This window comes from Dendropsophus ebraccatus, chromosome 8 (assembly GCF_027789765.1).
Source record: "Dendropsophus ebraccatus isolate aDenEbr1 chromosome 8, aDenEbr1.pat, whole genome shotgun sequence".
In the NCBI taxonomy this organism is placed as follows: domain Eukaryota; kingdom Metazoa; phylum Chordata; class Amphibia; order Anura; family Hylidae; genus Dendropsophus; species Dendropsophus ebraccatus.
In genome coordinates, this window is record NC_091461.1 from 53069668 (window position 1) to 53096623 (window position 26956).

The 26956-nt window shown below is 43.4% G+C and overlaps 1 pseudogene; it reads right to left on the reverse strand.

Moving 5' to 3' along the window:
- Positions 1-94: 94 nt before the first annotated feature.
- Positions 95-26956, reverse strand: LOC138800033 (intelectin-1-like; annotated as a pseudogene).

Sequence of the window (26956 nt, forward strand, 5' to 3'; positions counted from 1 at the left end):
TAAAAAAAAATAACACTCTTTTTTTTTTATTATATTTATTCATCATCCTCCAGGCCTGAAGCAACAAAATCCTAAAATCGGTAATTAGCCCTTATTAACGATAGAAGAGGAGGACGGCTGCTTCAGTTATCTCCTTGGTGGAACTCCATTCATAATGTTTTCCATAACCATTCCAGTCAAAGGCTGCAAAATCTCCACACTGATTAGGATCTCCGTCTGGGATGTAGCCACCTCCTCCAATGCAGTGCTACAAGTATATAAAGAAAATAACACCTGCTATTTTCTCTAGGTATAGCAAAACATATTTAGCCTTAAAGGGCTTTACCTATCTGTTGATTCCCATAAAAGTAAAAATCAACCCACAAGAAGCAGTGCAGTCTGCCCATGCATGGCAACCATTCCAGGTATTAGCCAACGATCGGCACTCCAGTAGCTGAGGTGCCCAGGGAACAATGAAACAATCCAAGCAAGAAAACCCAGCACTCACGTGGTTCACTGCACAGGTAACGACCATAAGGTCTTTATCAACAGAATGTGTGAATAATGTGTGAATAAACACAGTCTTCTTCATTGCAAATACGTGAGTGTCGGGATTTCTTGCTTGGCAACCATTCCATTCATCCTGAAAGTCCACTTAGTTGGCTTAAAGAGGATGAATGGAGCAGTGGCTGTGTATGTGCAGCCTGCAGTGCTCATTTGGGCTTCATTTTCATCTGGAGATCAGAAGTAGTCTCGGTGGTTGGTCCCCCACCAATCGGCATATCACCTATGCTTTGGATAACTTGCTCAAATTGGAAAACCCTCTTCACCTTGTAGAAGTCATAACTCTTTTAATTTTAAGTACAGACCCATATGAAAGAAGTGAGTATATGTGAGGTAAAAAAACAAAACAACAAAAAAGAAATCCTGAAAATGGGTCTTCTGTTACTATTAGTGTTTTTTACCTTCTACGTAGAAACACAGTAGCGGCACTCTCCCATAGGTAAAATTGCTTTAATTCATAGGCAAGAACATAGGACAAACAGTGCGATCCACAGGAAGAGCTACGAATCGTTTCGCGCTACACGCGCATCAACAGGCTCATGAGCCTGTTGATGCGCGTGTAGCGCGAAACGATTCGTAGCTCTTCCTGTGGATCGCACTGTTTGTCCTATGTTCTTGCCTATGAATTAAAGCAATTTTACCTATGGGAGAGTGCCGCTACTGTGTTTCTACGTAGAAGGTATTAATCATGTCTCCGGCAGAGCACCACCCGATGGTATAACAGCAGTTCCAGCTTCAGTACACAGCCCGGGCTTGCTCTACATATTGACTGGTGTGCCAGCCGTTACCTCTTGGTTGGTGTGGTATTAGTGTTTTTTAGTTGCCTTGCTAGGCTTTAAGATTTGTGGCCAGTGTCCCAGATAAGAAGGTCACTGCCTACCGACATGTTGCTAACTGTCACAATATTTAATTGTGAGGAGTTAGGAGCAGGGATGACACCATGTCTGACTTCAAACACACAGCTCCTACCTCTTGTTCGACTTGTCATAGAGTCAGGTCAAAAGTTTTGATCGTTCCAGGTCTAAGTGTTCAGACGTGTAACGATCGGGAGAATAAGCAAGGGGAGGACTGCGCTGGCAGCATTAGAAAAAAGAGGCAAGCTCCATAGAGCTCCATTATAAGTCTGACTCTTTTTTCTAACTCAGAGCAGAGAGTGGACGCGCTGCAGCACAGTTTTCTCCCGACTTGTTTTCCCAATCAGTACGGGTCTGAACACTTAGACCCAGACCAATCAAAACTTTTGACGTGTCTCTATGACAAGTCAAAAGGTTTTTTTGAACAACAGTAACACTTTAAATAAACTGCTAATATCCTTAAAACGACACATAGGATGAAGGTAATAAACTTACCTTCATCCTCAGTGCCCTATAGTCTACTAAAACACCTCATTAGCATCTTAAATAAACTGCTAATATCACAAAAATGGTGTGGAGGACGAAGGTAAGAAACTCACCCAAATCTTCAGCGCTGTGTGCCCTATTGGGACATATCAGCAGGTTAGAGGTTTCACTGAGCCCCAGTAAAGTCTTATGGCTGTGATAGTAACCAATTGACATGCTGGGATTGACACTGCAAAGCTGACAATCAGGCACTGAACACACGGTGTAACAGGTCAGTGAAGCATTTAAATGCCAAGATCACCATTAATTATGGCATTTACGTGATTAAATTACCATGTCAGTCATAAGCAGTGAGTGCTAATGGCAGCCAGTATGATGATCTCAGCTCCAGAGATACCACCCCACTGCTAGTATACCGCACATGGATGGCACAGAACATTAAGGGTATAATGGGATTGTTCAGGCTTAGAAAAACATGGGTGCTTTGTTACAGAAACAGCATCACCTTTGTCTTTGGATGGGTGTAGATTTGCAGCTGAGTTTTATCACAGTGAATGGAGCTGAATTGCAATACCACACACAACCTGACTAGAGGTGTGGTGCTGTTTTTGAAAGAAAGCAGCTTTACCTTTTCTAATCTGGGAAAATCCAAATTCATATGGGATGAAGCCAATTGTACACTAATCTAATACTTACATGTTCTGCATTGCATCCTATCAATTTTACACCTGCACACAAAGCCAGGGCAGCTTTTTCATAATTAAATACCCGGAATTGAACAAAGCCAGCAGTGAACTCTCCTGCAGAGACACAAAGAAACAAATATCAGTATGGAGGACAATTTTACTGTACATAATATTACCATAGAGCTATATAGGATCTTACTTGCGATAATACGATTTGGTCTTCTCAGCATCTCCAAAGTCATACACAACAGGAATAGCGGGTCCATTCTGTTCAGGGCATCTCCCAATATTGTACACCACTGGGTATTTCTGAGAGAATAAAAAAAATGCTTATATGCTTAAATGCTCAAAGTCTGCATATGGACAAACATTATAACCCATGTATATGAATACTTTCACAAGCAATGTTAACTCCTTCCTGCTCAGCATCAAAATACTAAATTGTGTTTCTAATGGAGCCACGTCACAAGCCAGCCCCAAGTGCTTCATGCCGGGCCGGTGCTTGGAAATAAACCAGCGTTCTACGCAAAAAATGGCCTGCGGTTCAAAAAAAGGACCGTGGCACCGACATACCCGCACCGTTGCCGGTCTATTCATGTTAAATTAAAAAAAAAAAAGCAATGTACCTAGTGGCACATTTGCTTTAAGTTCCAGATTTTTTAAGGAGCCAAGAAGAGAGAGAGCGGAAGCCATGAACAGCAACGCTGGATCCTGCCAAGAGAGGCTGCAGGGAGCAGAAGACGCCACTCTGGACCAGAAGTGACGTCAACCCATTCACTGACACACTACTGAAACCATGGTCCGGTGTGAATGGATTGTCGCCACTTCCAGTCCAGAGTACCATCTCCCGTGCCCTGCAGCCTCTCGTGCCAGGATCCAGTGTTGCTGTACATGGCTTCTGCTCTCTCCCCTTTTGGCCTTTTGGAAAATCTGGCACTGAGGTGTACCCATCTATCCAGGGCCGATTCTAGGTTCTATGCTGCCTGAGGTGAAAATTGAAACTGCGCCCCTTCCCCCGCAAACACAACTATATACCAGCAGTGAACATTGCATATATAACTACATACCAACAGTGCATACAGAACTATATAACAGAAGTGCATACACTAAGGGTATGTTCACACTGAGTAAAACAGGTGGAATTCCGCGGTGGAACTCTCCGCCGCAGGATCCTGCCTGTCTCACTGTCCCATAGCCCATCTATGGGAGAGCGTGCGCTCCTCCGCAGCCGCCGCTCTCCGCTCGAAGAAGTAACATGATACTTCTTTGAGCGGAGAGCGGCGGCTGCAGAGGAGCATGTATAAGTGCCAGTCTTAATGGTGGTGACATATGGGGAGCCAAGTGTTAGAGACCCCCAAATAGTAACGGCCTAATACTGCCAGCTTCAGACACTCAATAATACTGTTAGCCTCAGAGACCACCTTACCCATATCATCATACTACTCCCCCCTTCATCCTCCTTCCCCCTCCACCATCATACTACTCCACCCTTCATCCTCCTCCCCCCTTCATCCTCCTGCCCTATCATCATACTACTACCCCCACCTTTATCCTCCAGACCCTCCATCATCATACTACGACCCACTTTATCATCCTCCTGCCCTTCCATCATCATAGTACTACCCCTCTCATCCTCCTACCCTTCCATCATCATAGTATAACCCCCCTCATCCTCCTGCCCTTCCATCATCATAGTATAACCCCCCTCATCCTCCTACCCTTCCATCATCATAGTATAACCCCCCTCATCCTCCTGCCCTTCCATCATCATAGTATAACCCCCCTCATCCTCCTACCCTTCTATCATCATAGTATAACCCCCCTCATCCTCCTGCCCTTCCATCATCATAGTATAACCCCTCTCATCCTCCTGTCCTTCCATCATCAAACTACAACCCCTCTCATCCTCCTTCCTCCTCCATCCTCATAGTACAACCCCTCTCATCCTCCTGTCCCTCCATCATCATACTACTACCCCTCTCATCCTTCTGCCTTTTCATCATCATAGTATAACCCCTCTCATCCTCCTGCCCTTCCATCATCATACTACTACCCCTCTCATCCTCCTGCCCTTCCATCATCATACTACTACCCCTCTCATCCTTCCGCCCTTTCATCATCATAGTATAACCCCTCTCATCCTTCTGCCCTTTCATCATCATACTACTTCTCCCTACATCCTCCTCCTGTGCCTTGATCATCATACCACTAGCCCCTTCATCTGTATTTAAAACAAAAAAAGCCATACTCACCTCACCAGTATGGACCCTCTAGTCTTCCAGGGACTCCTCTCCCGCTCTGCATGGGTGACATCACTCGCGCTCGGCAGGGGGCGGGGCTTCCCGCTGCAGGGGGCAGGGCTTCCCTGGACATGGTTTTGCCGGGGCTGTCTCGTCAGAATCAGGACAGTCCCGGCAAAACCTGAGGGCCCCCACCTGCTCCCCTCCTCACCATCCGGACCGGGATCCACCGCTTCTCCTTTCCCTCGGTGACAGGAGAAGACGCCACACAGGCCCCTCCCCCAGGCCAGGTCACAGCGCCATACACACTCTCTGTTGTACAGCATTGTGACCTGGCCTGGGGGAGGGGCCTGTCACCCAGCGGATGCCGTACAGTACAGGGGAGAGGATTATAGTGTGAGTGGGGGCGTCCTCTCCTGGGCCACGAGTCTGACGGCAGTGCATCCCTAGAAGCTGCAGAGCTGCAGCTTCTAGGGATGCGGAAAGGGGGACACCTGAGCGGGCGGCGGGAGTCAGATGACAGGGCAGAAGTTGCCGCCCCTAAAGGGACCCCAGAATGTGCCGCCTGAGGCGGAATACTCATTCCGCCTCATGGCAGAAGCGGCCCTGCATCTATCTTTATAGAGTATATGGCTCCAATCTGTACATTATTATGTCTTATTGTGTACTATGCACCAGTTGTTCTACCCAGTTTTTTCTACTGATAAAGACCTTTTCATCAATTGTTGATGATCTCTCTGATCATTTGTTTCATACTTTGATTTATAGTTTATAACCATATAGGATATAATGTTTACATATTCTTTTAGTAATAGCACCATGTTGAGTCCTATATCCAAATTTTGGGTTTCACTGTTGCTTCCCTGCCCCCTCCCCTATGTAGTGATTGGTGATTTTTTTTCTGTATCACATATATACCATGTATTGGCCCAAACTGACTGTATGCTTGATAAAGACCAGACTGTGGTCGAAACGTCCCTTGTACAGTACCTGGATATGCAATAAACTTCTTTTGTAGATTGCTTGGATGCTGTTGAGTCCTCTCCATCAGATTTCATCAGGCATGTCAAATGTTATTGATCACAGCAGGTCTCAGTGCTGAGACACACTGTGATCAGGAGACATATATAGCTGGGGAGAGAGCGTGGCAGCAGTACCATCCACTCCCCGGCTAGCCACTAATTCTGATATTGTAGTCTCATAGACTTCCATAATCAAAAATGTATCTTTGATCAATGTAACCAACCATAAATACCTACACACAACAAGATGCTTTATAATAAACACTATAGCTACAATTGACATTGTACTCTCTACACTGCGTGTATGATTGAGTATTTACTTTGTATAAATAGAAGAGATTACCACCCTCATCACTAAAGAAGCCGTTGGTCGTGCGGTATCTCAGGATGGAAGCGTTTCTCCACTCTGGCAATGTTGTATTATTGGGAACATGCCACAAGCTCAAATCTTTAGCAGTAATATCAAAATAGCCAGGATTCTACAAAGACGAAAAAGAGAAAACAGATAACATGTAGATTACATTACACTGACTTCTATCGGAAAAAATTATACAATGACTTTATTCACTACAACTTGTTAATGATATAACTGTAGAAAGCAGAAGGTATTATTAAACCATTAATATCTATACTATAGTGCGTATGTATAAATTTGCTTTATGCTTACAAAATATTGCAGCATTTATGCTGAAGTAATGCAAATTTGTTTAGCTATACCTTTAACACCTTTTTAGGAAAATTGTTCCATTTGTATAAAAAGATAGTGACAAATATTCTTTGATTAACAAAAAGAAATGAGCAAAGAAACTTTACAGTAGCAGTAAAATTTTACAGAATTCTGCCACTGCACCTTATAATCATCACTGGTGGCTCCAATAGGTAGACCGAATGTAGCGTAGTTAGCCCAGTTACCACTTCCTTTTGGGTTATTGATGTTGTTTCCCTCCTGGCTGGACCAGCGATCTCCCACTGTACATCTACCATAAATGTTATTTTCATGGACACTGGCCACCAAGGTCCAACCTCCACCATCGGTGGTCATGTCACAGTATGTCTGATACATCAGTCCATATATATTCCATCTACAACAATACCACATTAAAGTGCACTGAAAAATTAATTGGACCAGAATTGATGTACATAATAAGGTTATAACATATATTATACTGAGCTAATATCACATCCCTAACAGTGAGCCCTAACTGAGCCAAGACCACTGCCTCTGCCTACTTGGATCTACTGCCCTAAGTGGCAGACCCCAACTAAGTGACAGTGCCTATGATGCTATGTGCAGGGTCACTAAGAGAGAGAAGCACATGTCAGCATCAACTGGGAACGGATGGGCCACAAATCAGAACCAAAATTAAGCTAGGGTTAAAAACTAAGAGAAAATAAAGGGCAAAAACCAAGTCTCACACTCCGGAGAGCTGGTCCACCAGTGATTGGCAAAACACTCCAGGGTTCCTGCCACAACATTCGGCCCGGCCAGCCTGTCATGCCCCCATGTATGATTGACATAGCTGGGCATCCCCAACAACAGAATACAACCTCCCGCGGTAATGTGGTTAGGTAAGTCCCTGACAGTTTTCAAAAAACGGTTATGTGATATTTTGGGATGCGCCTTAAGGGATGGCATAATTTCAAAAAAGGTGCATGATGGGTTGGTGGTTGAGTATCCAATAATCCCAACCCTATACCTTCTACCGAAGATCCACAAAAATATTCTGAATCCACCAGGTAGACCAATTGTCTCCGGTAAAGGGGGACTCTGTGAACCAGTTTGCCGCTTTCTTGATTACTATTTGAAGCCTTGCGTACAGGATTTGCCTTCATACATCAGAGATTCAAGTGAAGTACTGCAAAGGCTGGAGGGGGTTGTATTGGAGAGAGATGTATATATGGTCTTGTGTGATGTGGAGAGCCTGTACACTTGTATAGATCATCAGCAGGGCTTGACGGCATGTAGGTTCTTTCTTGTTAATAGTGGCTTGGATTCCAAATTGACAGATTTGTTGTTGAGATTGTTGGATTTCGTTCTTCATCATCACTTTTTTCTTTTCAGGGACAGATATTTTTTTGCAAATAAGGGGTGTGGCCATGGGCACGACATGCGCACCATCGTATGCTTATTTATTTTTGGGCCACTGGGAAAAGGAAAATGTATTGACCTATGACACCACATCGTATGGACAGGTAATTATGTGGATGCGCTTTATCGATGATATATTGTTTTTGTGGCAGGGGACTAAACAAGGTCTTGAAAGGTTTATTGAAAACCTTAATGACAACTCTTTGAACATCAAGCTAACATATGTCATTAAACAAGATAGCATCGACTTCCTTGATTTGCAGATTTTTGCAGATAATCATGGCCTACTACACAAAAATTCATCGTAAGAGCACTAGTACCAACTCTCTCCTGCATGCCAATTCATCACACCCAAGACACGTGGTGAAAGCCATACCCACGGGTCAGTTTCTGCGGGCACATAGGATCTGTGATTTGCAGGAAGAATTCGAAAAAGAATCCAGAGAGATGGAAATGAGGTTTCAACAACGAGGATATCGTTCCAGAGACATTGATGCCGGAATTCTGAGAGCGAGAGCATCACAACGTCAGGATCTGTTGATACCGCATCAGAAACGGACCAATGATGGACCAATACGGCAAATCACTAGATACCATACGAGATGGGCAGAGATGACAGAGGTATTTAGGAAACATTGGCCACGGTTGTCACATGACCCTGATTTAAAAAAGTTTTTTTCCCCTCAACCAATGATTACACCCAAGCGTAGTCGGCCTCTGCGTGATGAATTGGTTCAAAATCATTATAAACCCTCTAAATCTAATTTTATTTTTCAGACACGGGGCCCTAAATGGGGATCATTCCCATGTGGTAGATGTTCCGTTTGTCCACATGTGATCAGAACAGATCGGTTTTACGACTCCACAAAAGAACGGGAATTTCGGATTGTGCACCACATTGACTGCCGAACCACTGGTGTCATATACTATGCCACTTGTCCCTGTGATTTGGTATATATTGGACTTACAACAAGATATTTGAGAGTTAGAACACAAGAACACATCCGTGACATCAAGGCAGCCATGAACTATTCTCTGGAGGATAATTTTGCCATTCGACAATTGAAACCACTGGCCCGTCATTTTCGTGTTAAACACAGGGGGCAATGGAAAGAATTGAGAGTACTAGGAATAGACCATGTACGCCTCGGATCCAGAGGGGGAGACATAGCTAAAATGCTGGCACAACGAGAATGCAAATGGATTACGAAAATTAAAACAATTTCTCCAGATGGTCTGAATGAACAATGGACTTTTTCAAGTTTTCTGTGAAGCTAGCACTTATGGATATTTGATTTATATATGTGAATACATCTCAGGGTCATGTCCTAGTATTGGTTTTATGGGTTGGTTTTTATTCCTTTGTGTGGTTTATATAGTTTTGGTATGTAGGATCCCATTTGGGTTTATTAGATCAATTTACATTTCACTTGAATGCAGTTTAAATGTTGTAGAGAGTATAGGGAGGCGTCGGCAATGTCTTATTATTATTTAAAAAGCTTTTTGTTTTTTGCTTTTTGTTTTTCTTCTTTTTTGTTTTCTTCTTTCTTTTTCCCCCTTTTTTTCTTCTCAGCAGGGTTCATCTTCAACTATGTTTATTTTCATTTTTGTTTGCACACTCACTTTTACACTTTTTCATTCACACTTCACATAATAGTGATTTTTCAAATTTATTTTTGTTTTCACTGCACTTTTTCACTACATATTGCTATTTGCACCTTGCATTTATATACCATATATTCACACACACAATCAATTTCTTTTCATATTCATTTCACAATTTTTTATAAAACAATTTTTGATCTGCACTTTATTCATGCACACATGCACTTTATTGCACTCATGCACCTTCATGTACTTCATCATTCATCATGCACATCAATCACTTCATCATATTTACATCAAATATGGTTCCTCACCACTTACAATCACTTTTCACAATCATCATATTTGGACATATATCCATATTATAATTTTAGTGCTCTTATATACACCGGGTATGTGGATGCACAATTATATATTATTCTAATTATTTTATTATGAGATTAAACTGATACAACTGGAATCTTGTTGTGGGTATTAGTAGTGACATCGTATGGGCGAATCTAGAGCTTTCCCTTTTCTAAAATGGCCGCGGCGATTGAGCGCACTAGTGCGTCCTCTGTGATGCGGCCTCTTGGCAGGCGTGGTCTCGGTGGAAGGGGGCGGCATGGCGTCGGAGCGCCCGGTAATCATAATCACGGTATGTTATTGGCCAAAGACCGCAGCACTAGATATATAAGTGTGCCCAACTCTGCACATCTCACCACTCCTTGAGAAGAGTCTACGAAACGCGTTGGAGGGTGAGGTGCAGGGGTCGTATGATAAGGGGATATGGGATTCTGTGTGTATGGCAATGGTCTGAGGGTTTGAATTTTTCTGTTGGCAATTTTAGCCATTTGATTTATATTGTTTTCATACTCGGTACCAGTTATTTATTAAAAAATTTTGCACAATGCATATTGATTAAGCCATTTGGAATCCCATTATTTATGTAATTTTATATTTCCCCCTTTTGTGTAATTGAATGTGATTTTGCTATGTATTTTTGTATGGTCCCCTGCACCCTGTTTTTAAGTGTCTTATGTGTATATGTTGTTTTTATGGGATAGGTTTGGGATTTATGCATGAATAAAGGATTCAGATTTTGGTCATATCTATTGGTATACAATTTCTTTATTTAATTATCTAAGGGTTGTTTGTTTTGGTTGTATATGAATTGAACCCTTATCAGTAAATATTGGTCAGAGTCCCTAATATAGGTTTTAAGTCCCTGACAGTACCTGCACTTTATGAGGGGCAACTAAACCCTTTTCAGGCTTTGGCCAGATGAGGGTCATGGGATTTTTTGACTAGAGTGTCAGCATGGATGAAACAAGATGGAAACCATGACCTTTCATCAAGACCATAGTCTTTCCACTGCACCGGATACTTCCAAGACCCTTCTGAAATCCAAAATTTGTGAGACCTCATATTCCATCCACAGGACAAGGGGGTCTCACAGGTAATGTAACTGCAGGTAAATATTTTTTCAATAGGGACCTATGGAAAACATCATAAATGCGTATACCTAGCCACCGGGTTTATTACCTCTACTCAAATATTGACCAATAAACTGAGGGGTTAGTTTCCCTAAAGAGGCCCTTAGACAGAGGTTCTTGGTGGATAACCAGACCTTATCAGCAAATCCATCCGAACATAGACATCTCTTAACAGCCTTGACTTTATGGATGTTCTGGCCATTGAGCAGGTTCTTCTGAACATAGGCACAGACTGCGCATAGATCTTTTACGATAGCATCCACATCAGTATTAGGATGCATGACGTGGGTAAAAACCAGAATTACAAAAGAGCCGAGATATTGCCAGACGAACTTTTATCGTGATTGTTTGATGCAAACCTAGTTGGTTTGCTGATCAGATACATAACAAGTACAGATGAGCAAACCAAACTTCCCAAACCAAGATTCATTATAAATTTTATCCATAATGTCTCTTTGCCATCTAGTAAAACAGTATCAGTAGCACTAGAACAATGTATCAACTCACATCCTGGAGGGGAAACTGGTCCTACTCCCCCCATGGCCAAGATCACATGTAACTGCAGTCGCTTCTAGTATATGTGTAAAAGTAAAAAAAAAAAACCCTCCCCTAATAAAAGTTTGAATCACGCCCCTTTTCCCATGTTATAAATATTAATAAATAAATACACGTTTGTTATCGCCGCGTGTGTAATTGCCCGAACTATTAATTTATTATATTCCTGATCTTGCACGGCAAACTGCGTAAGCGCCAAAAAATCCCAAAGTGCAAAATTGTGCATTTTTGGTCGCATCAAATCCAGAAAAATTGTAATAAAAAGCTATCAAAAAGTCACGTATCCACAATCAAGGTACTGATAGAAACACATCATGGCACAAAAAATGACACCCCACACAGCCCCATAGACCAAAGGATAAAAGCGCTATAAGCCTGGGAATAGAGCGGTTTTAAAGGGGAACTCCGGATAAGAAAAACTTGTTTTCTATTAAAAGTACATTAAATGTTATATAGATGTGTCTATACAATCTATTACCATATCTGTACGGTTCTGCCACACTGGTAGCTGATAGAAATCCAGGAAGTGAAAAAAAATGGCCTATGTGCCAATTCACATTGTCTCCTGCTCCTGCTGCTATCCCACCTTAGGAGACAAATCTTCCATGCCTCTGTTTCACATTGTGTATGTTTCCTGATGATACAGACAGGTGGCAGGGCGTGATCTCACAGGAGGCTTGGCTGGATAACCCAATCCCCTGACTGATTCACTATCTCAGACCAGCCGGAAGCAGGTGCAGCACTAATTTTTCTGATTGTAATGGGTGGGGGCTGTGATGGTCATAGGGAAAGCATTGCATTCTGGGAAATGCCAAACCAGGAAAGACAGAAACACAATACAGAGCAAAAACCACCCAAACAAATGGATTTTCGGTAGTTTCAAAACTAGAATAGACAGGTAAGTACTGCATTATGCCTCTTTAGAAGTTTCTTTTTTTTTTAACCTCTCCCCGGAGTTCCCTTTTAGGGTGCGTTCACACCTACAGGATCTGCAGCAGATCTGCAGCAGATTTGATGCTGTGTTCAGTTATTTAAATGAAATCTGCTGCAGAAAATCAGCTGCAGATCCTGTAGGTGTGAACGCACCATTAAGGAACATATATTTGTGAAAAATGGTTTGAATTTTTTACAGGCCATCAGATACAATAAAAGTTATACATGTTACATATCGTTGTAATCGTAACGACTTGAGGAACATATATAACAATTCCCCCAATTTTACCCCAGGATGAGCAACGTAAAAACGAAAAAAATAAAATAAATGTGTTATTTATTTATTTATTTTTTCAATTTCACCACACATTGATTTTTTTTCTGGTTTTGCAGTGTCCTTTATGAAAAAATTCAGCCCGTGATTGCAAAGTACAATTAGTGGCGCAAAAAGTAAGGGCTCATGCGGGTTTTTAGGTGAAAAAAATGCAACTGGCCTTATATACACAAGGAGGAAAAAACAAAAACACAAGATTAGCCAGGTCCTTAAGGGGTTAAACAAGATAATAATATGTCAGCCATCCTTCTCTCCTGCTTCGATTTAACTGACTGCAATAGCAGTGCATTGAAGTAAATGGAAAAACAGACGTCCAATGCACATAGGGCCACATGTATCATCCGGCGAACGGATGATTTTCGGCGAAAAGTGCAGATTTGCGTATTTTTTTATGCGCAAATGGCCGATTTGCAAATAAAATATTCGCAAATCAGCACTTTCCGCCGAGTACGCCAGGGGGGGCGGAAAGGGGGCGTGTAGTGGGCGGAACGGAGGGCGCGGACTCAGAGTCCGCGCGATTTACCATCCGTTCCACCCAAATGTACGCCGAAAACCTACTCCAGTCCTCAGCTGGCGTAGGTTTTCGGCGGTGCGCGCTGGCGCGCACGGGATTTATGTAGAGGCAGTCCGCCTCTACATAAATCTCCGTAGCGCCGGAGCTGCGGGGGCATTTATAAGTCCGGCGTAAAAAACGCCGGACTTAATAAATGCCACCCATAGTGTATTGAATAATGGATGTTTTTACTGTGGACGTAAAAATAATGAACATGACCATTATTTTCGGACGTCTTTTGCAAACAGCGGACTTTTTTTAGTTGTTCACACATTTTTTCTTTTGTCACCGTCCTTGCTCCATTCCTACTTTTAAATTTAATGGACTTATCAATTAAGACACACCCAAAGGCCAATTAGTAACCCAAAACTAGAATAATGTACCAGCAGCCGTCATTGCACTAAGGGAAGGCCAGACAGCTAAATGACGTCCGTTATTTTAGATTTAAAATGACGGACGTCATTTTAAACAGAGCTGAAAAAACGTTATGTAAACATAGCCTTAATCTAACCATAATTATCAGCTGCTGTATGCCCTGCAGGAAATGGTGTGTTTTTTTCAGTCTGACACAGTGCTCTTTTCTGACATCTCTGTTCGAAACAGGAACTGTCCAGATCAGAAGAGGTTTTCTATGGTGATTTCTTACTTCTCAGGTGAGTTCCTGTCTCGGACAGAGGTGGCAGCAGAGAGCACTGTGTCAGACTGAAAAAAACACAATTTCCTGCAGGATATACAGCAGCTGATAAGTATGGGAAGACTTGAGATTTTGAAATAGGAGTAAATTACAAATCTATATAACTTTCTGAAACTGGTTGATTTAAAAGAAAAAGACCCCTTTAAAATCACAGTAATACCCTGTAAGGGTTTGTTAATGCAGTTATTAAAAACCATGTTTTTTTGGCATGTTTTTTTAATGCATTCTTTGGCGCAGTTTTTACAAAAAGTGTTTTTTAATGCCTGGAACAAGCACAAATGCGCCTAACAAGAGACATGTCACTTCATTTTAAGTGCGGTTTTCAAACTTCTCAGTGTGCACTATAAACTTATAATTTGTAATTTGGAACAGTCAATATGACAGCACAATTGAGGTGCATCCATAACACTACAAGTAACACTGAAGGCCAGATATGACCTTTCTGGAGACTTTCAGCAAAGTACTGTTTCATGGCAATCCTTTCAGGACCGAGAAAGGTTATATATCCTACCCTTGGAATATCCTACAACGGCTAGCAAATCGATAGCACACATTATAAAAAAGGGGCCTTCCAACTGGGCTTTGGAGAATACCTTGGCAAAATCACAGAAAAGGCAAAAATCTTCCCCCCCCCCCCCCCCCCCCCAGATTACAAAGTAACAGAAAAGCATTTACCATTACATTCTTGCCCCCATTTAACAAGTTCTCCTGATGCTAGGGCTTGGCAATAAAGCGTTAAAAAAATGAAACCGACTCTAGCCATGGTTAACCAACCTGATCTTCTGCAGGTTGTTTTTTTCACTGCGGGTGCACAACTTTCCCTGCTTCCCCCGGCATGCCCGCACTCCCCCCGTCTGGCCATCGACACCACTGCAATCTGGCAGCTGCTGGCAAGAGATCCACCTGCCAACGTAGCTGTTATTTCTCCTCACCACTGGGGGACACCACAGCCATTCTCCCCGCACTCCCGGGACCCCTCTCTAGGTAGCCCGCGGATTCGGCAGCAGATGGCTGCAAGTTTAACCCCTTAACGACAAAGGGCGTATATTTATGCCCTATTGTCGGTTAGGGGTCTCAGAACGGGGCCGCGCGGCGACCACGCTCTGAACCGCCGCGGTCCCGGGTGCCGCGTGTAGCCCGAGACCGTGGCTATTAGCGGGCGCGGTTCGATCGCCGTGCCCGCTAATTAGATAATCAGATTACCGGATCCAGCGCTTCCCTGGTGTCTAGTGGCGGAGATCGCTCCCCCGGGACGTTGTCCCGGAGGAGCGATCTCCGTATCTATTACCTGCCGGGGTCCGCTCCAAGATGGCGCTGACCCCGGCTCGGCACTCGTTTGTTTTTGGCTGCAGCGGCCGAAAGCAAACAAGTGCCGATCTCATTGATCTTTGCTGTATAACTATACAACAAAGATCTCAATGAGAGATCAGAATACTTACACTAGAAGTCCCCCAGGGGGGGTTCTAGTATATGTGTAAAAAAAATAAATAAAGTGTTGTTGTCAATAAAAAGCCCCCTGCCCTAATAAAAGTCTGAATCACCCCCCTTTTCCCAGGTTAGAAAGAAAAATAAATAAATAAAATAAATAAACATGTTTGGTATCGCCGCGGGCGTAATCGCCCAAACTATTAATTAATCACATTCCTGATCTCGCACGGTAAACAGCGTAAGCGCAAAAAAATCCCAAAGTGCAAAAGTGCACATTTTTGATCGCATCAAATCCAGAAAAATTGTAATAAGAAGCGATCAAAAGTCGCATATGCGCAATCAAGGTACCGATAGAAAGAACACATCATGGTGCAAAAATTAACACCTCACACAGCCCCATAGACCAAAGGATAAAAGCGCTATAAACCTGGGAATGGAGCGATTAGCTGAGTGGGACCGAAGAGATCAGGGAGCCTCACATGCAGCCGCAGCCCTGAGCAGGTAATGTATGCTGCGGGCAGAGGGGGGGGGGGGTTAAAGGGGCTGGGTTACATACTCGCAGCAGAATGAAAATTGCGCTGCGGGTATGTAGCCCCATTTCGCTGCAGACTCGCACCATAAAATCCGCTGCGAATCCGGTACATGTGAAGCTACCCTTATCGTTAATTGTAGTATCTAATCTATGTAAAGCCCTACTTTTTACCTCACTCAGTATCAAAATAAGCTTCAAAATACAATACATTTACATATGTCCTTACCCTTTGCACATCTATCAAAATCCATGATTTCCTTGCAGCTTCTGTACTCATAGTTTGCTCCTCCGGCAGGATACCCAGAATTAAACTGATCTTTTGCAGAGCGCTCATCCCAGCATGCCAACAGCTCCATTATCTTTTGCTTCTTTTCAGCTATAGAAGCATCCTCTATTAAAATCAAAAAACAAAGGTAAAGGTACACTGACCTTGTTCACTTCGCTCAGAAAAAGAAACAGTTTCTTACATCCCTAAAAAAAAATAGTTTCTTACTATGGGAAACTGACATTATGCAGTTGCAAACCAAATGGAACTGCAACACAATGCAACAGTGTCTTCACCCTTATCATAGGGGAAACATAAACAGGCCTTTCCCTCTATTGGTATAACAGCGATAGACCAAAACCTTTCCATGCCAGACAAAAATGAATAAGTACCAACGGGGCAGATTTATTGGTTAGGGAAAGACAAAAAAATATCTTTCTATGCTACAAGAAAATAATCTTTATTGAAAATTATAAAATTGATAACTATTTTGTAAAACTTTGATTTATAAAGAAATGGATTAAAGTAATTTCATGTCATCCCTTCCAACATGAATTCTTATCCATAAATACTCACGCCGTTTGTAGGAGTATGCCCCAAAAAGGGCCAGAGAAAGGACTATCAGCTTTTGTACCCACATTTTCCCCTGGCAAAAGAGATAAAATAATTTTGTACAACATGTAACACAATAATAATTAATAATAATAATTAAAAAAAACCTGCTATTTTGGGTTATGTTAAGAAACAGGTGTCAAACTCAGGCCCTCCAGCTGTTGCAAAACTACAAAGCCAAAGCTTTAGCTGGAGGGCCTGAGTTTGACACCTCTGTGTTTAGAGTGCTGTTACCAACTTGTAAACTTTTGAAAAAGTATTAAAAAGTAAAGAAAAAGATAAATTAATGGACATAAGTATTCAGGCTGCATTTACACATCTGTAGAACTCTGTTCACAATTGCAGACAGTCTACAGACTGAGTAGTTTGAATAGGTTTGAATGGCCCTGTTCACCTGTCCATTTGTGTTACGTAGCCATAATCTGTGCCCCCAAAACTGACGGGGGATCAGTAAGGATCTGCAATTGCGGCAGTGATCTCTATTTATCTATTAATAGGTCCGTGCATTGCAGACAACAACAGATGCACGTCCGTAGGGTTGTCCGTCACTATGGGTCCATGACTATGGACAGTTCTAGGGAATGTGAGAATGTAGCCTTAGGGTACAAACACACTTGCCGTATCCGCAGCGAGTTACATCCCTGCTGCGAGTTTGTCTGCCATTGAGTATACAGGGCCGGGATCCGCAGAGAAACTCACTGCGAGAAACTCACTGTAGATACGGCAAGTGTGTTTCTATCCTTAGGCTATGTTATGACACTTGAACTTTAGCTCTAGGGCCCTCCATATCTCTTGATCATCCCTGAGATGTCTCTACACATTAATTGGTAGTTTCCATTGTTTGGACACAGACCTGTCTATACAAGGTCTCACAGTTAAGGATTGTGTAGAGGCACAAATAAGGAGATAGGTACAAAAATATTTCTGCTAAACTGTAAGAGCACAGTGGCCTCCATATTTATAAGGAGGAAATTTGGAATAACCAGGCCTCTTCCTAGAGATAGCTGAACCAAATAATTGGGGCATAAGGGATAAGAGGTGACTAAGAAGCCAATGGTCACTGTGGCTGAGCGTCAAATGAGAGAAATTTCCAAAAGGTTAACCATCAATGCAGCATTCCACCAATCTATGCTTTATGGTCATAAAGAAGTCTCTCCTCAGTACCAGTGCCATACACATTAAAGGGGTACTCCCCCCAAGAGCTAAAAAAATTAAATGCTCCCAAGCTGGCCTTACTCACCAAGTCCCCCTGAGTATTCTGAGCCGTCTCCCGTCTTTCTAGCTGCTGCCATTCCTGAGTTACAAGTTTTTCTGAAAGCCGATCTATATCCAAGATAGGAAACTACATTTCCCATCATGCAATGCTTATGCCTGATGATGGTGAAGTAGCAGAGCTGAGACAATGAAGGAGATGATGACAGTGTAGCAGAGCTGAGATGGCGGTGTCGGTGTAGCAAAGCTGAGTTGGAAGAGACGTTGTAGCAGAGCTGAGTTGGGGGTGACATCGTAGCAGAGCCGAGTTGGGGATGACGGCGTAGCAGAGCCGAGTTGGGGGTGACAGCGTAGCAGAGCCAAGTTGGGGGTGACTGTGTAGCAGAGCCGAGTTGGGGGGTGACTGCGTAGCAGAGCCGAGTTGGGGGTGACGGCGTAGCAGAGCCGAGTTGGGGGAGACAGTGTAGGAGAGCCGCGGACGATTGGGGGGGCGGAGCTTGCTGCGGACGATGGGGGCGGAGCTTGCCGCGGGAGATCGCGGGGGCGGAGCTTGCCGCGGGCGATCGCCGGGGGGCGGAGCATGCCATGGGCGATCGCATGGGGCGGAGCTTGTCGCGGGGGGGGGGGGCGCCGCGGATGAGTGCAGCGGCTATGCCTCTGGTGAGTGGGGGATGCCACGAGTGATGGGGGGGCGGATGGTTGTGGGGCAGGGGGCTGTGTGCTGCGGGTGAGTGCTACCGGGAGGCTTTGGACACAGGGGGTGAGCTCTGGGCTGGGGGTGACTGGGTGGCTGCTGTTAGGGAGACAGTCACAGCTGCGCTGATCACTGTCTCCCTCTGTAACAGCAGCCACCGCATCAGTGTTCTCAGTCACTTCACTGTGCTGGGACTGAGGACACGTGATGCCGTCTCGGAGGGTGGGGGCCAGGAGCAGGGAGCGTGTCGTAGTGGACTGAGGTCTGATGATTCTATGCAATCCGTGGGGGTGAATGCAGCTGGATAACAGCAAAACTGTGCAGAATCCATAATAACTGTATATTGGAAAGATGGAAAGCTACGGGTGGGCAGCGTATTAATGCAAAAATAATTTTGGGGGGAATACCCCTTTAAAGCCTGCATGAAATGTGTACAAAAGCACCTAAAGGATTCTTACACTGTAAGAAACAAGATTTTCTGGAGTACGGTGAAACTAAAAAATGACGTTTAGTCAAAACTGCATATCACCTGTCCAATGCATACCTTGCCTTTCCCCAATATTAAAGGTGAATTCCGGGCTGGGGTGATTTTTGGCATAGTGTTGGGGACAGGGGGATAGGTGCTTTGGGATACTGGCATCAGCGTTTAACACAGCTTACACTCCTCATCTGGGCTGGGCTGCAATTTTAACTTTTAATCATGCCTGGAAAAAAAAATCCTATATAACAGGATTTTTCTGTTCGATTTATGTTAAAATGGAAAAGGTTATAACAATGTAATTGCAGTAGGTTTATTAATGCAATGTGCTAAATAAGATTAAAAAAAAAGTAAAAAATTATTATTCTCTGAAGTACCCCTTTAAATACACCCAGTAGAATCCCGCTTTAATCTTTTAGGCTATGTTCACACAACGGCCTGTGTCTGCCGGGATCATCCCAGCAGGTACTTTAGTACCGGACGGATGATCTTTCCAGCCGCAGAGTTCTGATGCGGGCACATCAGCGTGCGCCCGCATCAGAACCTCCTACGGCACACAATAAAGCAAGCGGCCGGAGCCGCTCGCTTTATTGTGTGAACTGACAGGTCTTTGTCAGTTATTTGCGGCGATGTGTATACGCTCCGTCCGGGATCCCATAGAAATGTAGGCAATGTTCAACGCTGCATAAAGTACGGCCGTTGTTGTCGATGGCAACAACGGCCGTACTTTTACGTAGTGTGAATATAGCCTTAGGCTTATACATTTCTGACATGCCACCACAATTTAAAATCCTTTATTTTTTTTCCGTGCCTTTCTTCTTTGGAGAGTCTCAGGGTACCTATCTGCAATGGTTCAACCTTAGATGCACTTCCTTATGCTGCGTTTACACGGAGAGATTATCGTGTGAATTCGCACAATAATGATCAAATTCGAAGGATAATCGTATGTGAATGCTGCGAACGATGAAGCGGTAAGCGATAAATCGTTCATTTTGATCCTTCAACAAATTCTCAAATCATCGTTGATCGTTCTCAAAAAATTTGCAGATCGTTCCGTGTAAACAGTCGTTCACCGATTTACCCTATGTGTGAGATGGGCTTAAGTGATCGCAAAACGATCGCAAAACGAATTTTCCGTACGATATATCGGACCGTCTAAAAGCTGATCGTTATGAAAAACACATTGTTACTTCGACATCGTACGATCGGGCAAATTATCGTTCCGTGTAAACGTAGCATTAGGAAACCTCATTACATATCCTCTTTCTCTGACCTTATTTCTCTGCTATGTCTATTGATTTTAATGGCTAAGACATTAAACCTGTTCAAAGAATCACATAGAGGGAACGGAACCATAGTATTAGCTACAAAGGGAAGGGTCATTCTACTTACTAACAGTAAAGACTGCCTATATTATGTCTTTGAATCTAGAACCTTGCTTCAAATCATGCAGATTGGTAGTAACAGGAGAGGTGATATCAAGATTACCAAAATACCAGCACCACCAGCAACATTGAGTAAGTGTTATACTGATTCTTAAGTAGCACATGTATCTCATGTGACTTGTTTAATAACTCATCCAATGATGAAAATGTATGTCCATTTTTTGCGGTGCATTTAAGCTTTTGTGGCTTCTGTGGTAGACAAGTTATAGCATCATGGAGGTGTAACCACATAAAGTGAGACAGGTCAGATTTCAAAAATGGGCTCCGGTCCTTAAGATACTTTCTGGACCGATCCTGAAGGGGTTAAAAGAAGCAAAATGTATTTCTAGGTCATTATGACCTCTTTGTCGGGTGAAATAGTAATCACTAACAAACATCTCTGACAAATAGATTTGAACAACCTAGAAATATATTGTAAACTATTTAGGAAGTGAAGTTTTAAGCTATGTATGCTACTTTATTCTTTAATCTTTGGTATCAGTAGAGCACCTATTCAATCCTGTTGGAGGTTGTGGTAGTTTTGAAAAAAAAAAAGCAGCAAGAATTCCTGTTATTCAAATCACTCTTAAAGTGTCACTGTCGTATATATACATATATTTTTATTTTTTGCAGAAATCAATAGTTGATTTTAAGAAACTTTGTAATTGGGTTTATTAGGCAAATATGCCATTATCTGCATTCAAAAAGACTTTTCCCAGGTCCCCCCCTCCTCCCTCCTCTCTCTTATTTACTGCTCAATATCAGGAAATTGTGTCTTGTTGCATCAGATATGCCCCTGTCTGGTCTATGGAGAGGGGAGGGAGATTAGTCGACAGTAGAAAACAAAGGATTACGCAGCGGGACCTGTGTGAAAGCAGTATTCAGAGGTCAGAGAGGTCAGTGCTGACTGTCAGAGGAGACAGGCAGTGATGTAGCTGTAAATTAACTCTTTGTTGTCCTGTTTTGATGCCTCATGTCCCTCCACCTCTCCCCTCTCCATAGAGAACAATGAAGACAAGGGGGAGAGCTTAAAACTGCTTTTTCATGAATCTGAGAACTTAGGCTTTAAAGAAGTTCTCCATCTTAAATTAACTTGTCCCCTATAGGGAATAGGGGACAATTAAGAGATTGCCGCCCCCTGTGAAAGCAGTATTCAGAGGTCAGAGAGGTCAGTGCTGACTGTCAGAGAAGATAGGCGGTGATGTAGCTGTAAATTAACTCTTTGTTGTCCTGTTTTGATGCCTCATGTCCCTCCACCCCTCCCCTCTCCATAGAGAACAATGAAGACAAGGGGGAGAGCTTAAAACTGCTTTTTCATGATAAAAATGCCTTTTTCGGCTAATAAACCCAATTACAAGGTTTCTTAAAATCGCATGTACTATTGATTTCTGCTAATTAAAAAAATAAATGACAGGTACACTTTAAACCAAAGCAAATTTTCCCATAAAAAATTATTGAAAAGCACACAAATGGTTCCAAACTCCCAAAAAGAATGGGGTTTTTTTATTCTGAATAACAGGTAAAACAAATGAAACAAACATTAAAAAAGCTGGATATGTCATGTTATAAGTTACTGTAGAGTATAGCAATCAGCATGTAGTGTACAATGTATAGTAAGTGCATAAGAAGGAAAAAAACTGCAGCAATTTGTAGATACAGAAAGGAGCTGCAGATCCCCATAATGCAATAGTGTAGAACAACAGACTAAAATAGAAAAACAGGGCTGCTGTCAGAGGTCTGAAAGCAATGGGGAAGGGGCATGAGAATCACAGAGCTGTGCAGGAGAGGACAGTGACAGAGACTTTCGATACAGCAGTGTGACTGGTAGAGATGAGCGAACCTACCGAGGCAGGTTCGCTCATCTCTAGTGACTGGCTGAGTGTTAGTGCAGACACATTATAGCGGCAGTGTGTATAGCTGAGTGTGAGTGCAGGCACATTATAGCAGCAGTGTGTATAGCTTTGAGTGACTGCAAGCAGGATATATAATAGTATTATCACTGTCTTGCACAAGCACATTCGGTAAGCGGTTCATAATTTTGTGCAAGGTTAGGCTGGGTTCACACTGCGTTTTTGCAAAAAAAAAGAATGATGAAAAACAGATGATTTGTGTGCACCCATTTTGATCCCTTTTCCCATTGACTTCCATTATAAAAAAAAGATCAAAAATGGATCAAAACTTTTTTTTAGTGTACACAAGAGTGTGGTTGCCCACATTTTTGTGTACGCTAAAAAAACACAGATGCATTTTGATGTTTTTTTTGTTTTTGTTTTTTTTATAATGGAAGTCTATAGAAAAAAGGATCAAAACAGATGCACACAAATGCACCGTTTTTTTTCCTTTGTTTTTTGCATAAAACGGATGAAAAAAACTGATTGCAAAAATGCAGTGTGAACCCAACCTTAATCTGTTCTATGTGTATTTGTCTGTATTTCACATGAAGCAAGAAAGAATCTTCTGATTTAAGAACAAAAGTCCAAGACTGAGGTAACTTTTCAAAACAGTCATAATAATTTCTACTCTCTAAACCTATGAATCTGAGAACTTAGGCTTTAAAGAAGTTCTCCATCTTAAATTAACTTGTCCCCTATAGGGAATAGGGGACAATTAAGAGATTGCCGCCCCCCCTCCCCCCGCCGATATCCAGAATGGCTACCTGGCTCCTTTGCTATGCATGCATCCGTAGGGATGTCAAGGGCTGTATTCGGCTCTTTCCGGCGGCTTCATAGAGAATGAATAGGGCCGTGGGTGACGAGCCGTTCTCACAGCTGTATTTATAACAAAGGACCTAGAGGCCATTCTGGAGATCAGTAGGGGTACAGAGGTCAGACCCCTCCCCCCCCAGTCTCTTACTTACTGTGGATAGGGAACACATTAGTTTAAGGTGGACAACCTCTTTAAAGAGAACCAATCACCTAAAATTTACTATCCCTATTATCAAAGATTCTCTCTCCCTAAGTCTATCTATGAAGATACAGACTGCCTTTGCAGTCTGTATCTTATTCTTTACCTAATTTCTCTTCCTCTGTGCAGTAATGCTGGGCGCCGCCATCTTGATGACGTCACGCTGGAACGCACCGCTGGAACGCACGTGACGTCATCAAGATGGCGGCGGCCGGCATTAATGCACCGGAACAAAGGAGCAGGTAAAGTATAAGATACAGATTGCAAATGCAGTCTGTATCTTTATGAAGTCTATTTATGAACATACAGACTACATTTGCAGTCTGTATCTTATACTTTACCTGCTCCTTTGTTCCGGTGCAGTAATGCCGGCCGCCGCCATCTTGATGACGTCACGTGCGTTCCAGCGGTGCGTTCCAGAGTGACGTCATCAAGATGGCGGCGCCCGGCATTACTGCACCGGAACAAAGGAGCAGGTAAAGTATAAGATACAGACTGCAAATGCAGTCTGTATCTTCATAAATAGACTTCGGAAAGATACAGACTGCCTTTACAGTCTGTATCTTATACTTTACCTGATCCTCTGGTCCGCTACAGCAAGGCCGGCGCCGCCATCTTGATTACGCTACTTGCGTTCTACTTGCGTTCCACCACCATATAAATCTGATCAGCAATGTCTTTAATTTCCTCAGAAAAGGACCTACAGCAACCATAGGGAGGGTCTGGAAACAATATAGTACACGAGGGAGGATATCCATTTTCACTGCCGCCAGGCAACCAAATAGAGACAACTTCAGGTGGAGCCAGTTATCTATCTCTTTCTCAAGACCACTGAGCAGTGGAGCAATTTATGGGACCTGCCACCCACTACAGGACCCATGATGGAGTCGTTGTCTCTTATAGCTGTGGCCAAGAACTCCATCACTATAATATATAATAAGGGGGAAAGGGGGCAGCCCTGTTGTGTCCCATTCAAAATCGGAAATGTCTCCGATAAGGCACCATTAACCCTAACCTGTGCAGTCGGGCTCTTATATAAAGCCATAACCCCACCCAACATCATCGGACCCAGTTCCATAAAACCCAATGCAGCCCTGAGGAACCCCCATTGCACCCTGTCAAGCGCTTTTTCGGCGTCGAGAGACAGGATGCACAGGGGGGCCCCAGCAGCCCTGGCCCTCTCCATCAAGGTCAGTGTCCTAATCATGTTATCCCGTGCCTCTCTCTGCTTCATGAACCCAACCTGGTCCTTTTCTATGATGTGATGGAGGTATGGGCTGAGGCGCATAGCCAAAATCTTGGAATACAATTTCACGTCTAGATTAATTAACGAGATGGGCCTAAAGTTGGCACATACATCTGCCGGTTTTCTGGGTTTAGGGAGCACGGTGACATGCGCTAGGAGCGCAGACGTGGGAAAGGACCCCCCTTGTAACACTTCATTAAAAGCAGAGGGAGCACAGGAGACAGAGGGCCTGCCAACAGTTTGTAAAATCTGGCTGTGTAGCCATCTGGGCCAGGGTTCTTGCCAAGTTTGGTCTCTTTAATAACAGCTGCCAGTTAAGTCGTCGAAACCTTGCTCTCCATAGCATCCCTTACATCAGGAGGAAGGGAAGAAATGGGGTGCCGAGACATATAGTTCTGAATCCTCCCCTGCAATTCATCTGGTGAGAGGTGGGCCAGTGCACCCTTAATAGAATATAAGGAGGCATAATAATTTCTGAATAATTTCAGAATGTCACGTGTGGCATAGGCCTTGCTCCCATCCGGACATCGCATGGAGGAGACAGAAGTGTTCTGTAGTCTAGGGTGAAGAGCTCTCGACAGCAGATGGACGCTTTTGTCCCCAAATTCATAATACTTTGCACGTAGTTTCGCCCTGAAACATGCAGAACGTTGGTCCAGAATTTGCAAAAGTTTAGATTGTGCTGTGATAAGTTCTGCATAGATGCCAGGTGAAAGGGACCGTTTATGACTAATTTCTAGCGAGGCAATCCTGTCTGCCAATTTCTTGATGGTGTGTCCCCTTGCTTTCTTGAGGCGAGAACCATGAGAAATCAATACGCCCCTCAGGACCGCCTTAAGGGCTTCCCATTTTATAGGTGCTGCGGTATGATTCGATTCCTGGGCCCCTTTAAAATTGTCTATTGCTTTCTGAAGATCAGCGACACAAAGAGCATCGTCTAACAGGTTTTCATTCAGACGCCAGCTAAAGGATTTACTAACCCCCTGCTAGAAACATAAGGAGCCATAAACCGGAGAATGATCCGACCATAAAATAGGAGCAATTGAGGCTGCGGGAGAAAGATCTAGCAGAGTATGTGATACCAACAATACATCAATTCTACTGTATGAGGAGTGAACCGGGGAATAAAAACTGTAATCCTTGACACTAGGATGGAGCGTGCGCTATAGATCCACTAACCGCAGATTATGAAGTAAAGTCTGTATTTTCCTAATTGCCAAGCGGGAGAGGGATGAGCAACCTGAGGAGGAATCTAGTTTAGGATCCAAAACTATATTTAGATCACCGCCTAATATAATTGGTAGTGACTCCGCAAACTTCTCAAATTTCCTCAAGACCTGGCGAGAAAATTGTACCTGACCCTGGTTAGGGAAGTATACGTTAGCCAATACATACTGGCGGTCCTGCCAGGAGACCCGGAGAAACAGGAACCAGTCATGCTCGTCTGCAAGACAAAAAAAAAAGAACAGCAGGGTTAAACCTCCTATGAAAAGCAATAGAGACTCCCTTGGATTTCCCCTGCGGGTTTGTACTGTGATGCCAAACCGGGTAATAGAACGAGGCGCACTGTGGCACATGTTGAGATTTAAAGTGCGTCTCCTGTAGAAATGCAACCATAACTCGTTGCTTATGCAGGGAGAACGCAATTTGCCTCCTGCGTTCTGGGATGTTCAGCCCCTTGACATTGAAGGTACAAAATTTAATCACTCTCATGATTTTTATAGTATAGCCCTAGATCAATGATTTCAGTAGGAGCACCCACAGGGAGGGAGGGGAAGGCAAGGGTAAGGGATGGAGAAAGGATGAGGGGAAGGGAAACAAATGGAGAAGGGAGAAGGAAGAAGAAAAAGGAAAGGCAAAAGAACACATGGCTAAATGTAGAACAGCGCAGAGCCAAAGCCCTGCACCACACTCGTCTAAAGAACGAGTGAGCCTTGAGGTTCGTGTAAGCCTAAACAACCCACCCACAGTCCTCCTCTTCCGAGTCATGGAAGGCCTCCCTACTGTCGGCATCTCTGCTTAGGGCCGGGGAGGCTGAGCGCTGGCTCTCTGCGGTGTGTGGTGAGGCCGCACACAGGGTCCACGTCGCCAT